This window comes from Oreochromis aureus, linkage group 23, assembly GCF_013358895.1.
Source record: "Oreochromis aureus strain Israel breed Guangdong linkage group 23, ZZ_aureus, whole genome shotgun sequence".
In the NCBI taxonomy this organism is placed as follows: Eukaryota; Metazoa; Chordata; class Actinopteri; order Cichliformes; family Cichlidae; genus Oreochromis; species Oreochromis aureus.
The window spans coordinates 26,493,830-26,512,340 of NC_052963.1; the positions used below are offsets into that span (position 1 = coordinate 26,493,830).

An 18,511-nucleotide genomic window follows, 5' to 3' on the forward strand; every position below is an offset into this window, starting at 1 on the left:
CTTATTTACCTGAGCTGTGAGATATAAGGCAGACACTGCAGGAAACTCCTCACTTCACTCTCTTCATGTGAGCAGCCTGTCAGCTTCACTTGTTTCTTCTCTGGTTGGAGTTTCAGCACTTCCAGGAGGATGGAGGTCTTTCTCTCTGAGAGGTTTATGGACCAGACTGCAGGAGCTGACTGGAAAACTGACTGTAATGATGGAAGGACACTCAAGCCTGTTTTAGTCTCATAGTCCTTCAAATAGGAGCACAGATCCAACAGAAAGCCAGACTGATATTTCTGCAAATAATCATCATCCATATCAGTGTCAATTAAATGGAATGTTTGATATGTGCACACTGATGATAACAGCTCCAGTATCTTCTCTCCTGTCTGCTGTTCTCTCTCTGCTGCTGCACAGAACAGATTCACAAAGAAACTGGTTTCTTCATCTTGATCCCATAAATCAACACTGGAACAATAAGAAAACATTTAGTGATGATTTGGTCTCAGCTGCATAAATACAACCACACACTACTGATGGACTCCATCTTGTCCTTCCTGTACATAATCAAGCTCCATGTTAAACACATCTTCCATCAGAGCAGCTGAACACTGTTTTACATTTTTACAACACACTCATCCTCTTCTAACATCTTCAAACATCTTTTTTTTAAAGATAAATGCAGAACTCTTTACAGTACCGACTGTGTCTGCAGGGGAGGGAGGGCACGTGGGCGGATGGCTTTGACAGCTCTTGCAAAAAGCTTTCCCTCTAGTGATGTGTCCGTCGCGAACGAAACGGCTCTTAGAGCCGCCTCTTTGAAGTGAACGACGCGAGACGTTTTTTTTTTTTTCCTTTCTCTCACCCTCTCTCTCGCACTTTTTTCCCGCTTCACTCCGCACGAGAGCCTTGTGCTTTGCTGGGAAAAGGGGGGAGGGGCGGTAGTTACACTCGCAGTAGCACAGGAACAGAGCGGGAGGGAGAGAGAGAGAAAGAGAGCCGGGGCCAACAACGTCACATTAGAAAGGTATAGTAATCATCCACAACTATTTTCAGTTGCGGATGATAAAGGATTCAGAAAGTTTATTCATGCAGATCCATATGACAGAGAATGTGCATCTTCTTTTTGTTTTCATATTTTTATTTAAATTTAACTGTGTTGTGGTTTGCAGTGTTTTGTGTTGTTTCACTTTAAATTTGTTTAAAAGGAAAAAGCTGAAAAATTAAATAGTTTAAAGGTGAAATGTAAATAGTTGGTTTTTGTATTATATGATTTATTTATTACATTTTATGTGGAGTGAATAAATAAAAGTATATTTACGGTGGCCCCTAGAGACAAAACACGTACAAACTCCAAAACACGTAAAAACTCCGAAGCACGTACAAACTCCAAAACACGTAAAAACTCCGAAGCACGTACAAACTCCGAAACACGTACAAACCCCGAAGCGCGTACAAACTCCAAAACACGTACAAACCCCGAAGCACGTACAAACTCCAAAACACGTACAAACCCCGAAGCACGTACAAACTCCGAAGCACGTACAAACTCCAAAACACGTACAAAAGACGACAGAAGTGCTCCAGGATGCTAGGCGCAGTGTTGAGCTTTTGTTACCAGTGACTACACAAGCCAGGAAGTAAGTACCAACGACTGGATTTGGTGTGGTAGTAACAGGTAAATGAACATTTTTTTTAAATTATTTGAATATATATGAGTGCCTGTGTATAAATACACAAACAATACACATATGCTTTCAATACTGTAATTTAAGTGATCTAGGTAGCTCTGTTTTGGAAGTTCAGTTAACGCTAGAAATGCGTTTTGGAGTTTGTACGTGCTTTGTCTCTAGAGGCCACCGTATATATTTATATATAAACATATATATATAAAACCACGGGGTTTTTTACATTATTAATTCCTTTTTTTGCATAATTTTATATTGTTGTTAATAACAAATTAATTAAAGCAACAAAACAACCTGAAGAGCCGGTTCGGAGCCGAAAGAGCCGAAAGAGATTTTGTAACGTATTCTGTTAAGTTACTCAATGTGAGTAAACAGTTTTTAAAGGTGAATTATAGAGGTAAAATCAAAAGTAGTCAAAACGGCCAATTATACACTGGACTCCATAGGGTTAACAATGGAAAAGCAATAATGTGTCACCTCCAAACTCCACACCAAGGAAAGATCCAACACCATGTAACAACAACAAGCATAATCCTGCAATTGTGAACAATTCTCTAGCTGACATATTAAATGTTGGGTATAATTTGTTCCAAAAAGACATAACTTATGGTCAAGGTGGGGGTGTGCTTTTCTATGTTAAAAACTATATAAATTGGAACAGTATAGGATTTGAATAAGTGACTTAAGTAATCTAGAAAATTGAATAATTGAAATAAACTGAGCTCTTTTTACAGAAAAGTTTGGGTAATAACTGTGGTGCTTTCATGATTGTACTTCAGAGAACTATACATCAACTTATTAGAAAAGTGAAATGTAAAAATGGCCAAAGAGATTGTTTGCCTGGGTTAAACAGAAATATATGTTTTCTTATGAAACCATCAGACCGTCAGAGTTAGCAAAGTTACTTTTATAATGTATTCCACTAGAGATTACAGAATACATGCCCCTAAATGTATTTTGTAACATATTCCGTTACGTTACTCAATGAGAGTAACGTATTCTGAATACTTTGGATTACTTAATATCAGTGTTGGGACTAACGCGTTATTAAGTAACGCGTTACAGTAACTACGTTATTATTGTGGTAACGAGCACGGTAACTAGTTATTATGACAAAACCAGGAACGCGTTACTCGTTAGTGGGATTTAGATAGGCTCGTTACTCGTTACTTCGTGTGGTGGATATCGCGGAGCTTCCACAGATTCAATAACATTAGCAAGTGGTGGAAGCCAGCAGGTGGGAGGCAAGAGGAGAGACCCGAAGCGGCCGCCGGTCCGCGTGTCAGGTGAACTGAACTTCAGGTAAGAAGTTATGACCTGCAGTCTATCGGAGTCAGATATAAACCAAGTTTAGGTGGAGTTTATTTTCGGTATGCTGACATTTTCGTACTGTGTGCTAGCTAGCATGACGGAGTTTCTATACAGCTGTGTGGGTGCTATGTTACTGATTTTGTTCATACGGTTAATTATTAGAGTTGCCAACCGTCCCGTAAAAAACAGAATCGTCTGGTATTCAGAGAAAATATTACGCGTTTCGTACTGAGGTGAAAAGGAACACAGTTTGTCCCGGACTTCAGCTACAATGAAAAAGACACAAAGCTGAAGCTGCACAGCTGCCTCTTCTTCTGTCATTCTCTCCCATTTCTACTTCAATCACGAAACTGATCAATGATCAGCTGATCGGCTTTTCTCTCTTGTTTATTTATCGCCCACTTTGCGCCAGAAAGAGGAAACCAGCGGATGTCGCGTTAAACAACAGCAGCACGTTTAAGCTTGATCAGCTGTTGTTAGAATTTATTTAATATTAATTGCTAGTATCAGCTGATGTTTGCTGGAGCCACAGCTGTAAAGCTGCTGGTCATGATATCGGTTTGGTTATCTGGTGAGAGTGAAACATGAAGATGAAACCAGGAGATGTCCTTACTGAATCATCAGAGCTGAACAGGTGATGGAGAAACAGGTTTACCTTTTAGATGACATGAATGAGTTGAAGGGAAGTTATGAGCTGTTTCTGAGAGACAAATAACACCAGGATCCTTTTCTATGTAGCTGACAACTGGTAACTGTGCAGGGGTGGATCTAGCAAAGTGTTGCCAGGGGGCCAGGTAGGGCATTAACAGGGAAAGGGGGGCACAAAGAAATACTTTTCTTTATTATTCTCATTTAAAATGTCTCGCTTTAAAAAAAAATAATTATCTGAGTCTTACAACAAACAATTGATAGATTGATACATATATACCATCAGAACAGTGTACATCACTGTCACAACAGTGTTTATTTTCATTCAAAGGCTTTATGATTTTTCCTATAATGGTGGGCGGTCTCTAGTCAAAATGCCGGGACGATTTTTTTTGTCCCAGTCCAGCCCTGTATGCAGCTCATCTGCAGTCTGGTGTTACCTACATCTTCCTATTCAGAAGGCAGAATTTCCAAGTTCTGAGTACAATCAAAAGCACCACGACTGCAGTTTTTGTGTTGGATGTAAAAAGCAGGCTAGAATCATGGCGGCGGTCAACGACGGTCCAGCGCGGATTTCTCTTGTGGAAATGTGCACATTATTTTTCCTTTCTATTGGTAGGTGGCACAGTGCACTTGTGGCAAGTAAGCAAGCTAGAAGACTGGCAGTGTGGCTGGGTATCCAGTTACGGAAGCAACACATTAACAAGAGAATTCTGAGTAAAACCAAAGTTACTTTCCCTAGTAACTAGTTACTTTGAAAGTAACGAGTAACTTGAAGTAACTCAGTTACTTTTTTAGAGAAGTAACTAGTAATGTAACTAAGTTACTAATTTAAAGTAACTTACCCAACACTGCTTAACATACTGTCATGTTTTTTACAACTACATGAATGTACTATTGCCATGTGATTTATTACTATTGCTGAAGGCTACGTAATATGTTTTCTTTTTTTCTGTTAATAATCATGTGGAACTGCAAATGGTTATTTGCAGCTAACAGGTTGTTAATGCTATCCATCAAGTCTAAAAACAGCATGTTAATACGTGGAGATCCTGAAGGCTGCTACAAAAATGATCAGATTATATTTTAAATATTTGTTCAGTTCTCTTCCAAACCCCAGTAGCTGTCAATTGTAAGTTTTGAGTTTTTACTAAAATAAAACTAAAAGCGTTGTAACATGTCACTTGTTTGAAAAAAAAAAAAAAATCACTGGACAATACACTACCAACATTCAGACAATATGTGGACTGTCCCACCAGGGGAGAGAAAATTTTCGACCTACTGTATGCTAATGTCAAGGATGCATACAGCTCCTCCTCCCTCCCCCCACTTGGAAGATCAGATCATAACCTGATTCACCTCAACCCCCGCTGTGCCAATTGTGAGGAGTAGGGGTGGGTTTTAATAATCGATTCATCGATTAAAATCGATTCTGGCTTGGATAACGTGAAATTGATTCATTAAAATCCTGAATCGATTTTTTTAATATAAATTTATTTTGCCCGAAACGCCAGAATCTCAGGTGAAACCTCACAAAATTTCAACAACCACCAAACAGCTAAGACAGTAAATGAGAGCAGGAACACGGATTCTGCACAAGGATGTAAACACAAAGCGCGGACCTGCGGATCAGAATCAGTGAGATGTCGCCTTTCTCACCTGACCGCACGGACAGGGCTGAAACCCGACAGCTCGCTGATTCTGATCTGTCGGCGGGTCCGCACTTTGTGTTCACGCCCTTTTTGTGCTGATTCTAAAGCTGTTAGTTTGATCTCTCTCCAAACAATATTGACCGAACTAGCAGCAAAAGAAGATCTAAACTACGCTTCACATAAACATCGTCATGAATTCCCTCTGACTTTTGCTGTTTTGCTTCCACCACGATAAAATCACACTTCATGCACAGCTCTCTCTCTCTCTCTCTCCCTCTGTACTTCAAGAACAGTTTCCCATCTAAATATCTGTTTTCTGCATTATTCGCTTGCTTGTTACGCACAAGTCTACCGTTGTTTACAGCGCTGTCGGCCGCTGTTTTTTTTTTTACGTTTTACATACTTCCGAAAAGAAAACCTAATTTCTGCCGTTCAATACTGAACAAATTTAAACTTTTTAAAATTATGCAAAATGCTCAGCCGTGTCTCTAATAAAACCGCTGTAACGTCAGAGGTAACGTTCACATGTTGATTAATGGTGTCTTTCATTTTTGATGTACTGCAGAATATTTTTATAAAATCCCAGGCCAGGAAAACCACCTTCATGTTTTTCTGTGTTTTATCTTCAGCTACTTTGACACAAAGGCATCTGCTGTGATGCTCACACCTTTAATAAAGTTTTGCTTGTGTCAGCTTCCTTTTTATAGATACAAAAATATGTAAATGTACTGATCTGAATTATAATATTTCTGACTGTCAAAATTTCCCAGATTCAAATCGAATTGAATCGAATCGAATCGTGGATCGAATCGATTCGGGACCTTGTGAATCGGAAACGAATCGATTCTAGAAATCAGTGACGATACCCAGCCCTAGTGAGGAGGGAACCTGTGACCACGAGGAGCATTAGGAGGTGGTCAGAGGAGGCCATGGTGGAACTACAGGGCTGGAAATCAACGGGCTTACTGAGTGTATCACAGACTACATAACTTTCTGCACCGACTCCATTGTTCCAGCTCAGACTGTACATTGTTACCCAAATAACAAGCCGTGGGTGACTAAGGACATCAAAGCCCTCCTCAACAACAAGAAGAGGGCTTTCAGAGGGGGCAATAAAGAGGAGGTGAGGAAGGTCCAGGTGTTACTAAAGGACAAGATCAGAGAGGCTAAGGACAATTACAGGAGGAAGCTGGAGTGGAAACTCCAGCAGAACAGCATGAGAGAGGTGTGGAGGGGCATGAAGACCATCACTGGATTCAGGCCAACCAACAGTAGGGGAGCTGAGGGAGGTGAGAATAGAGCTAACGAGTTGAATTTGTTTTTCAATAGATTCGACACTACAGTGTCTGCTCAAACCCCCACAACCTCACCTGTGGTCAGCCTGGAATCCAGAGCCACACCACTGTGCCAACCTCTCTCTTCACATAGCACTGTTGCCTCCTGTGATAGTCTTGTCACCCCTCCCCCACCCATCACCTTCACTCAATACCAGGTTGAGATGCAAATGAGGAGACTCCACTCAGGCAAGTCTGCTGGACCAGACGGAGTCTCCGCGTCCTCAAGGCCTGTGCCCCCCAGCTGTGTGGAGTCTTTCGTAAACTGTTTATGCTGAGTTTGAGTCTGCAGAGGGTCCCAGTGCTGTGGAAGACATCACGCCTCGTCCCCATACCAAAGACGTCACGTCCCAGTGGCCTCCAGGATTACAGGCCCATGGCACTGACCTCCCACATCATGAAGACCCTGGAAAGGCTCATCCTGGACCAGCTGCGACCCATTGTCAGACCACATCTGGATCCCCTTCAATTTGCTTATCAGCCTCGTCTTGGAACAGAGGATGCCATCATCTATCTGCTCAATCGTGTCTACACCCATCTGGACCAGCCGGCGAGCACTGTGAGGGTCATGTTTTTTTGACTTTTCCAGTGCTTTCAACACCATCAGGCCGACCCTCCTGGGTGGTAAATTAACAGCGATGCAGGTGAATGCTTCTCTGGTGTCCTGGATTGTTGATTACCTGACAGGAAGACCACAATATGTACGTCTCCCAAAGTGTGATAATCAGTATAATCAGCAACACAGGGGCACCACAGGGGACTGTCCTCTCCCCTTTCCTCTTCACCCTCTACACCACAGACTTCAGCCACTGCACAGAGACCTGCCATCTTCAGAAGTTTTCTGATGACTCCGCGGTGGTTGGATGTATCAGCAGGGATGATGAGACAGAGTACCGGGCTGTAGTCGACTCCTTTGTCACGTGGTGTGAGCAGAATCATCTGCAGCTCAACGTGGCAAAGACCAAGGAATTGATAGTGGACTTCAGGAAGACCAGGAAACACTTGACCCCTGTTTCAATTCAGGGGGTCAGTGTTGACATTGTGGAGGACTATAAATACCTTGGAGTCTACATTGACAATAAACTGGACTTGGCTAAAAACACCACAGCACTTTACAGGAAGGGCCAGAGTCGTCTCTATTTTTTGAGGCGACTGAGGTCTTTCAACATCTGCCAGAAAATGCTCAGGATTTTCTATGAGTCTGTTGTGGCCAGTGCGATCCTCTATGCTGTTGCATGCTGGGGGAGCAGGCTGAGGGTCGCTGATGCCAACAGACTCGATAAACTGATCCGTAAGGCCAGTAGTGTTGTGGGGATGGAGCTGGACTCCCTCAAGGTGGTGTCGGAGAGGCGGATGTTGTCAAAGATAAAGACAATGTTGGATAACACCTCCCACCCACTCCATGAAATGCTGGTCAGTCACAGGAGCGCGTTCAGTGAAAGACTGAGATTACCGAAAAGCACCACTGAACGACACAGGAAATCATTCCTGCCTGTGGCCATCTCCCTGTACAACTCATCCACTTAACACACTGTTTACTGCAACACGTTCTTCCTTTTTCAGCTATTTATTAATAAGTGACTTTTATGTATAAATATATGCATGTATATATTGTGCTATTCTTAGTTAGTGTATTGTCCGTCTTTGTTAATGTTTGTTTATAATGGAGCACTGTAATGAAAAATAATTTCCCCTAGGGATCAATAAAGTATTCTGATTCTGATTGATTGTTTTTATTCAGGCATACATGTGAACTATTTTTGTAGTGGTGTGCGATACTGCATATTTTGGTATCGATCCAATACCAAGTAAATACGGGCCAGTATCGCCGATACCAATACCGATACCAATACTTTTCAATAAACAAGGTGGATGCCTCATTGAATTGCTAAATCGCAATTAATTTTCATGACCTTAAGTGTTTTTTGTGATTTTTCCTTTTGTATTATTAATTACTTAAAATCCGGGACATAATTAGGAGAAATAATTAATTTATAATTAAATAAAAAATGCTTTATTATTGTGGCAGCCGTCTGCGATGCTGCTGCAGGTGAGATGGACTCACCTTCATTGCATCTACAATCATGCCTCACCGGCTTAAAACCTGTGCGCTGCTTGTGCTGTTGTTGTTTTTGGTGTTGATGTGTATAGCTGGCAGCAGGAAGGCTGCAGCCGTTTAATGTAGGCTACTGTTACAGCAACCGTGTGATCACTGTAAGGGTGGACAGCGCTGCGGGGGTGAGCCGGAGGCTGGCGCGCCAGCGGGACCTGCCAAGCTGGAGATGGAGGTCGAGGTCGAGGTGCGGGGTCCTGCCTGAGGGCGGCATGCTGTCCGCTTGCCCGCCTGCCCAGCTGCCTCTGAGCCCGGCTCACTTCCACTCCTGCTCCGCCGCCTCTGCTTGCCATATGGGTGGCCATCAGGCCAGCTCCGGGCTTCCACTGGAGGCGCGGGCGACCGCCAGAGTGGACACTTCCCGTCGCTGGGCCGGGGAATGGGGCGCCGACGGTCCGGGCCGATTCCCTCGCCTGCTCGTGGGGTGGGGTGAAGCTGGCAAGGGGGTATGTGGCAGGGCGTGTTCTGCGATGCCGCTGCAGGTTTGGTGGTGGTGATGTGTACGGCTGCCAGTGGGAGAGCTGCAGCCGTTGAATGTACTATTACAGCAACCGTGGGATTATTGTAAGAATAAATGATGCGCGAAGCATGAAAATGCCATCGGGTCTGCTGTGGTGGCGATCTTTTTTTTCTTTTTGTAAATCTTAAGTGCACGCAAACCAGTAAACAAATTAAAACAAATACTGTTGATAAACTATAATACAAAAATGACAATTAAAATTCTCAACAACAAAAACAATATATATTATTAATATGTAAACAACTTAACAACCCCAAAGTGTCTAAGTCACGTGACGTGTCAGCGCAACACCGAAACATAAGAAGGGGGGAGCAAAGTGTGCCTGCTCTCCGCTGTCACAGGAGCGGCGAGTCCAGCGACCTGGCTGTTTCGTTTTGCCGAAAGCACAGCGTAGCAAGCAAGCAGAACTCAAAGTAAAGAATCGATCTAACCAGGCCAGTATCGATCCGATACCGATCCCGACTTGGGATCGATACTATCGATATTTGGATCGATCCGCCCACCACTATATTTTTGTTAAGAGATATAAAGTTTGTGTTTCTGTCATGTACTGATTGTGCTTAACTGTATGAAGCTTATTAGACATTATGAGACAGATGATACGTAAAAGCGAATTTTGCCAAAGTGCTTAACATACTTTAAAAAAAAAAAAAAAAAAAATTCTAAAGAACTCTACTACATCATGTGTAATTTTTGTATGTCATGTGTAGTTTCCATTGAAAATATTAACCACAGTGAAATTAAGAGGGGATGGCTGCAGCAGCCTTATATGACCCTTTGCAGTAGACCTGATCCAGAATTTTTTTGTCCCTTGTTGGACTTTATATGAATTTATGGAATTTGGGTAACACAGTCTCTGCATGACTAAATTCTCGAGCCACAATCACAACCACCCCAGGATTAGCGTTCATCTGTCTACTTATCAGGCTGCGCAGCTCCTCCAGACCTATCTTAGTACTAATCTGCTGCTCACTATAGAGCTGCTACCATCATCATCATCATGCTCAGTAAAGTTCAACAAAGTCAGGAGATAAAGTGCAGCTTCATGTAACTCATTCATTTACTGAGTTACTCACTGAAGGACTCATTGAGTTTGCTTTCATGTTGTTTCCATGGCGATGATGGATTCAGGTGTAAAGGATGTTTCTGGCTGTATCACTGCAGCATAGAGATGGTTCACAGCTGCTCTGATTTTGAAGCTGCTCTCATTTTCAAAAAGCCACAAACAGTTTGAACTTTGATTTTAAACATTTGATGTCACGTTGTTGTTGTTTTAAGAGCCGCTTTAAACAGGACTGACTTGTCAGCACTGAGCTACGTTCTTCTTCTTCTTCACATCATTTCATGATTCTGCTGCAGGTCAAACATGCAAGTTTCCATCAAACACATGTGTGCACTCCAACACTCTCCTCTCTGCTGCATGAGCTCAGTCACATGCTCACCTTCATTCACACAACTTACATCAGCTTATTGAATTTAACATGCAATCAATTCAATTCATCAAATCTAAATAAAATCTAACCTTTCTGATGAGAACTTCTTATTTTAGATCCTGTTTCATCTGAGATTTATAAAAAATATGAAACTTCATAGCAACAAACAGCTGAACAAGTCAGTGAAACACAGTGGTGTACTGAGCACGTTTCCCTCTGAAATATGACAGAGTCTGAATACATTTACAATATGATCCATGTAGATAAAGTCACAAATATGATGCTGATGACAAACAAACAGCACAAGACAAAATCATCACTTTATAGTTTATGGAGTTTCAAATATTTCCATCACTTCTTTTCACAGCACATCTTTTCTTACAGATATTTGACTCATGTGAAGAAGATTTCATTTACCTGAGCTGTGAGATATAAGGCAGACACTGCAGGAAACTCCTCACTTCACTCTCTTCATGTGAGCAGCCTGTCAGCATCACTTCCTTTTTTTCTGGTTGGAGTTTCAGCACTTCCAGGAGGATGGAGGTCTTTCTCTCTGAGAGGTTTATGGACCAGACTGCAGGAGCTGACTGGAAAACTGAGTGTAGTGATGGAAGGACACTCAAGCCTGTTTTAGTCTCATAACAGTACAGGTCCATGAGGAAGTCACACCATTTCTCTTCAAAAGAACTGTTTTTGTATCTGCACACTGATAATAACAGCTCCAGTATCTTCTCTCCTGTCTGCTGTTCTCTCTCTGCTGCTGCACAGAACAGATTCACAAAGAACCTGATTGCTTCATGAAGACATGACCACTGAGGATAAACACTGTAAAAATAAGAAGGAAACATTTAGTGATGATTTGATGTGAGCTGCATAAAAACAAACACACACTACTGATGGACTCCATCTTGTCCTTCCTGTACATAATGAAGCTCCATGTTAAACACATCTTCCATCAGAGCAGCTGAACACTGTTTTACACTCTTACAACACAAACACTCATCCTGCTCTAACACATCTGCTACATCTGCAGGTGGACACGCAAAGTGATGAAGACTCTGCTGCCTGAACTCTTCATCTGCTGCTCACTATAGAGCTGCTACCATCATCATCATCATCATGCTCAGTAAAGTTCAACAAAGTCAGGAGATAAAGTGCAGCTTCATGTAACTCATTCATTTACTGAGTTACTCACTGAAGGACTCATTGAGTTTGGCTTTATGTTGTTTCCATGGCGATGATGGATTCAGGTGTAAAGGATGTTTCTGGCTGTATCACTGCAGCATAGAGATGGTTCACAGCTGCTTTGATTTTGAAGCTGCTCTCATTTTCAAAAAGCCACAAACAGTTTGAACTTTGACTTTAAACATTTGATGTCACGTTGTTGTTGTTTTAAGAGCAGCTTTAAACAGGACTGACTTGTCAGCACTGAGCTACGTTCTTCTTCTTCTTCACATCATTTCATGATTCTGCTGCAGGTCAAACATGCAAGTTTCCATCAAACACATGTGTGCACTCCAACACTCTCCTCTCTGCTGCACGAGCTCAGTCACATGCTCACCTTTATTTACATAACTTACATCCGTTTATTTCTTCTTTTTTTTAATCAAGGTTTTATTTTTATTGAACAAAAATTAAACACACACACACACACACACACACACACACACAAAACCCCACTAAGCAATAACATCCGCGTTTATACTTTCAAATTAAGTAAAAAAACGATCGCTACACGTCATAGAATTCCTGAGTTGAGCTTTTTGAAGTGTAGCGGATCTTTTCCAGCTGAACATAATACATAACATCCTTAACCCATTGCCCATGAAAGGTGGATTTAGAAAGACTGGCAACACAAAGCGTCACCCCGAAAACAGCCATAAATGGACAGGGTGTAATTGGAATGCCGCATATTTTAGACATAGTGTCAAATATACTCTTCCAAAAGCTACCCAGATTTACTCACTCATTACCGCAGTGAGTAAATCAGACTCCTTTGTTTCAATAAATCCTGTCATTGAAAGTCAAAACACAGATGAACAGCAGAGGACGGTTTCCATACACACGGCCTCGCCTTCATGGAGAAGGCGTCCTTGCAAGCAGCGTTCAGCCACATCTACACTCACTCCTGTGCTTGTTGAAGACTCAGGACCAGCGGCTCTGGACGCCACCGTGAGTAAAATAGACTCTGCCGGGGTTGTAAATTCCCTCCCTGTGAACATGGAAATAGAGACTATAGCCGCTACGGCAATTAACAATGGAGAAACTGTAAAAGGGGTAACTGAACCCCCAGTGGAGATTATTGGACCACCGACAGACGACTGTGGTCTGAGTGCTAATTCTGGGGCAGAATTTTACATAGTCAGGCCTGAAGTAGTTAGCTCAGAGTCAGTGGGGTCAGACACTGTTTGCTTTACCTCCAAAAGCTCAGAAAATGTTCTCTTTGAGACTGTGAGCTAGGAGCTAGGGAGCTCAGAGCATGCAGACCCAGATGACTTTTCTGGCCACATGGAGACGGAGGTTCTCCCCAGGACTTCCCCAGAGGCCGAACTGGAGGTCTCAGTTGGCTCTGGACCCCTGGAATTTGTTGAGCCAGCTGTAACATTTTCATCCTCTCCACCCTTCATGATAGCCATATCACCCTCAACTCAGTCTGCTGCCCAGCTAGTCACTCAGTCCGCTGCCCAGCTAGTACTTCAGCTGTCATCTGTTCCACCTTCCACGTCCACTACTCTGCCACCACATCCACCGCCTGCTGCTGCCGTGTCGCCGTCATCACCGCCAGGGGAGGAGCTCAGCGAGCAGGGGAAGCCCGTGCCGCCGCCGGAGGAGCTCTGTGAGCCGGAGCGTGGCGAGCCAGAGCAGGAGGGAAAGACCATCTCTGAATCGAGGAGGGGGCCTAAGGGTACATCTTTCGCCATCTTACAATGCTGTGATTGCAGCCATTCCCCAACTCTCTGTGAATGGTACTCATGGCCATTGATCAGTGGGTTTTGGTCAGTGGTTGTTGATCAATGGTCATGAGAATTTGCAGAATTAAGATTAAGGAACTGACCTCCCAGCCCATTGTTCCTTCAGTGTGCTGGTTTCAGTCATTATGCAAATGTACTGTTTATAAGATTGGGGAAACCTGCAGTCAGCTGAGACCGAAGAAGTCACTTGGATGAGTGACGAAACATTTCTCCCACAAAACGCTACGTCCAGATTAACAGAATCAACTTTTGGAGATGTATACCCAGATAGCAAGACTACATTGAATTGATCTTGATTTTTCATCCGATCTGTCTCACGGTTGAAATGCCAATGTTGTAACAACATTGAAATACAGGGAGTGCAGAATTATTAGGCAAGTTGTATTTTTGAGGAATAATTTTATTATTGAACAACAACCATGTTCTCAATGAACCCAAAAAACTCATTAATATCAAAGCTGAATGTTTTTGGAAGTAGTTTTTAGTTTGCTTTTAGTTTTAGCTATTTTAGGGGGATATCTGTGTGTGCAGGTGACTATTACTGTGCATAATTATTAGGCAACTTAACAAAAACAAATATATACCCATTTCAATTATTTATTTTACCAGTGAAACCAATATAACATCTCCACATTCACAAATATACATTTCTGACATTCAGAAACAAAACAAAAACAAATCAGCGACCAATATAGCCACCTTTCTTTGCAAGGACACTCAAAAGCCTGCCATCCATGGATTCTGTCAGTGTTTTGATCTGTTCACCATCAACATTGCGTGCAGCAGTAACCACAGCCTCCCAGACACTGTTCAGAGAGGTGTACTGTTTTCCCTCCTTGTAAATCTCACATTTGATGATGGACCACAGGTTCTCAATGGGGTTCAGATCAGGTGAACAAGGAGGCCATGTCATTAGTTTTTCTTCTTTTATACCCTTTCTTGCCAGCCACGCTGTGGAGTACTTGGACGCGTGTGATGGAGCATTGTCCTGCATGAAAATCATGTTTTTCTTGAAGGATGCAGACTTCTTCCTGTACCACTGCTTGAAGAAGGTGTCTTCCAGAAACTGGCAGTAGGACTGGGAGTTGAGCTTGACTCCATCCTCAACCCGAAAAGGCCCCACAAGCTCATCTTTGATGATACCAGCCCAAACCAGTACTCCACCTCCACCTTGCTGGCGTCTGAGTCGGACTGGAGCTCTTTGCCCTTTACCAATCCAGCCACGGGCCCATCCATCTGGCCCATCAAGACTCACTCTCATTTCATCAGTCCATAAAACCTTAGAAAAATCAGTCTTGGGATATTTCTTGGCCCAGTCTTGACGTTTCAGCTTGTGTGTCTTGTTCAGTGGTGGTCGTCTTTCAGCCTTTCTTACCTTGGCCATGTCTCTGAGTACTGCACACCTTGTGCTTTTGGGCACTCCAGTGATGTTGCAGCTCTGAAATATGGCCAAACTGGTGGCAAGTGGCATCTTGGCAGCTGCACGCTTGACTTTTCTCAGTTCATGGGCAGTTATTTTGCGCCTTGGTTTTTCCCACACGCTTCTTGCGACCCTGTTGACTATTTTGAATGAAACGCTTGATTGTTCGATGATCACGCTTCAGAAGCTTTGCAATTTTAAGACTGCTGCATCCCTCTGCAAGATGTCTCACTATTTTTGACTTTTCTGAGCCTGTCAAGTCCTTCTTTTGACCCATTTTGCCAAAGGAAAGGAAGTTGCCTAATAATTATGCACACCTGATATAGGGTGTTGATGTCATTAGACCACACCCCTTCTCATTACAGAGATGCACATCACCTAATATGCTTAATTGGTAGTAGGCTTTCGAGCCTATACAGCTTGGAGTAAGACAACATGCATGAAGAGGATGATGTGGACAAAATACTCATTTGCCTAATAATTCTGCACTCCCTGTACTGTGGTAAACCGACGGTCTTACTATAGGGACGTTGTAATAATGTTGATTTACGGTTGTTTTTTGTCATTTATATTTGATCTATTTGTAGTCGACCAGGTGACAACAACAACGTCAAGAAAACGTCTATTTATAGTTGACCATCCGCGCCAGTCACCATCAAAAAGCCATTGATTTGTAGTTGAGCGTTAAATTGCATTGCAACTGAGCGGGTATAAAGTACCGGAGAAAGTAGATTTATGGTTCTTTTGTTATCAATAATTTCTGGTCTAGTTCACCAGCTTTAAAAAATCGTGTCGACGTGCAGATTTATATAGTTGACCGGGAAATTAAAGCACCGATCACTTGGACTATTCCGCAGCACCCTTCTCACAGTGGTACATCCCTCCAGGTAACCATTGTCTTGTACAGTAGAGCGGGACATTCCGTTTACTCTCAGCAGAATTGAGTAGAGAAGTCACTGCTCTGGCCTGCACCATGGTTAGTATAAGGCAGAGGTTCCCAAAGTGTGGGGCCCGCCCCCTAGGGGGGGCGCAGAGCCATTGCAGGGGGGGCGCGGTATGAAAAAAAAAAAAAAAAAAGAACGCTTGGACACTGCTAGCATAAAGGACAAGTTTTTGACGGGGCTCCCACACAAACGCAAAGCAGGAGATGAAGCATCGCCAAATATGTTTCCAAACCAACTTCCTTCCAAGCCAAAGATATGGTGAAGCATGTCTTCCCTTTGGCTTCACCTGCACAAGTGCCAAGGTAGGTCTCCCCTGCAAATAGTTTTCCCTGCGTCGGGAGCACGCGCTGGGCTCTCCAAATCACGGCCAAACAGTATCCAACAATGTTGATTTTTAGTTGACAAACACTTCTTGTAATAACTAGGGCTGTGCGATATGACCAAAATCTCATATCCCGATATTAAGACATCTATCGTCCCAATAACGATATAAATCACAAAAATGTAACATTTTCTGTAAATTCTGTGAATGTCGGGCAGCTCGACTTGCGTGAAGTGTTTCCAGCTGGGCGTCGGGTACCTGGAGTCGAGTGTTTTAACTAATGCATGAAACGATACATTTTTAGACATAGGTTGTAACGGCCGCCGTTTTCTTTGTGAGTATTTATTACACAGCGTGCTGCGGGGAAAACCCTGTTTTAACGTTTGAGTCTAAGGTTTATTTTTTAGCACCTGACGGCTCTTTTTTGCTTCTCATCCGTAAATACTCTGCATCTTTCACGTTATTCAGTTTATTTTGAAAGGTCTCAACAGGATCTTGAGCTTTATTGTGAAAGGTTTATGTGGAAAATAAACAAGCGGACACGGGGTGGTTTTACCGTCGTTGTTGCTAACGACAACGCATAAAAACAAGCGCTTGTCCGTCTGTAGTGTGGTTATATTAAATATAAGAGAAAGAGAGAACTTTAGGAAATTAATATAGCCACTACAGTGACCATCAAAATAATGAAAAAATATTGCCGTAAACAGTTTATTTTGCGACACCACGAAACAAACGATAGTGTAAAATGAAACGATAGACTTTTTTATATTGTCATCCGATATATATCGTTATATCACAGCCCTAGTAATAACTACTCCTGAAATTCTGGACATGTTAACTCATTATGCAGTAAAGTTACAGTGGGATACAAATAATATCAGGCTGATCCTTCCGTAATTTGTTCCCCCCGGTTCAAATCACGGACAAACAGTATCCCACAGCTGTTTTTGTTTTTGAACCCATTTTGCACAGAGAGGCATTTTTTGAAAAATGTATTGATAGCAATGTTGAATATTATTACACAGGAAAAAAAACAACTACACGTAAAATAATTACACCATGACGCCTCTGCCTTTCTAAACGGAGGGACAGTAACTGCGTGTGTATGTAAGCGTGTAAAAACTGCAGATAGATTAACAGTATCAGTATTTTGTCTCAATCTGCCATTCTGCAATTCATCTCATGTAAACAATAACGTGGCGCACAGCGTGACGTGAAAAGAGGCACATACCTTTGTCGTTGCGTGACGAACTCTGTATGCCTCATCCACACAAACTTAAAAATGGAGTTTAATCTCCGTTTTCGGTGAATCGCAACACCGTTTACGTGTGGACGAAAGGCCCAAACGCATAGAAACAGCTGCGTTTTCAAAAATACCCGTGTAGGTGTGGACGTAGCGTAAAAGAGTTAGTAGTGTGTTTTATTACTACCTGTAATTTATTGCCGTTTACTTGTATTGGCTTAATTGTTTACTAAATGTTTGAGGTGTGAAATAAACCGCAATGGAGTTTGTAAACAAAATATGGGTGTGTGTGTTTGGAGGATGCGTTTGTGCGGGGGGTGGGAGGGGGGGCACAACCCAGTGGGCACAACCCACACCCGCTTTCACACCTTGGCTCAGGTGATTAGAGGATCATCAGGGGGTCCTTTGTCCCTCTTTGGGGGGATACTCCCACTGGGTTTAAATCTGGGACTCTCTGCCATTTGACCTTAGAACTGAAGAAGCTTCTCGGATGAGAGGTGAAATGTCTTCAAGCAACTTAAAGAAGTCCAGACGCTTTTCTTTGCAAACTCCTTTGACTACGATGACCTGGATGACTGAGAACCTTCACAGACGTACAGTTTCGGACAAAATGTGGGAGCCCGAAATTGTGTCTACTTTCATCTTACAGTCCGGCAATAAATAAATTGTCTATCAACAAAGTCTATCAACAAAGAAAACATTTTCGTTTCATACTTTTCCGTTATATTCCCTTACAAAGCTAGCCTAAAACTTCGAGGGTTCCTTTGTTAGCCTTGCCGTCGCATCGGCGACCATTGACCCAGACTTTCGCTCTGTAGTTGCTTTTTAGCATAGTACTACAAAAAATTGTACATCTGTTATATATGATTGGTAAACGTAAAGTTAACTGTATAAACATGTTCAATGACTTTGTTACTTTTGATGAT

General features: G+C 42.5%; 1 protein-coding gene and 1 long non-coding RNA gene across 2 annotated transcripts in view; one reads left to right on the plus strand and one right to left on the minus strand.

Moving 5' to 3' along the window:
- The window catches only part of LOC116318194, a 41,580-nt gene that overhangs the window by 3,948 nt on the left and 19,121 nt on the right, over nt 1-18,511 (minus strand). The gene's annotated exons all lie outside the window — the stretch shown is intronic.
- LOC120436344 lies at nt 99-11,382 on the plus strand. The gene is made up of 3 exons (XR_005610332.1): nt 99-233; nt 6,506-6,509; nt 11,330-11,382. It is a non-coding gene; the product is annotated as an uncharacterized LOC120436344 (long non-coding RNA).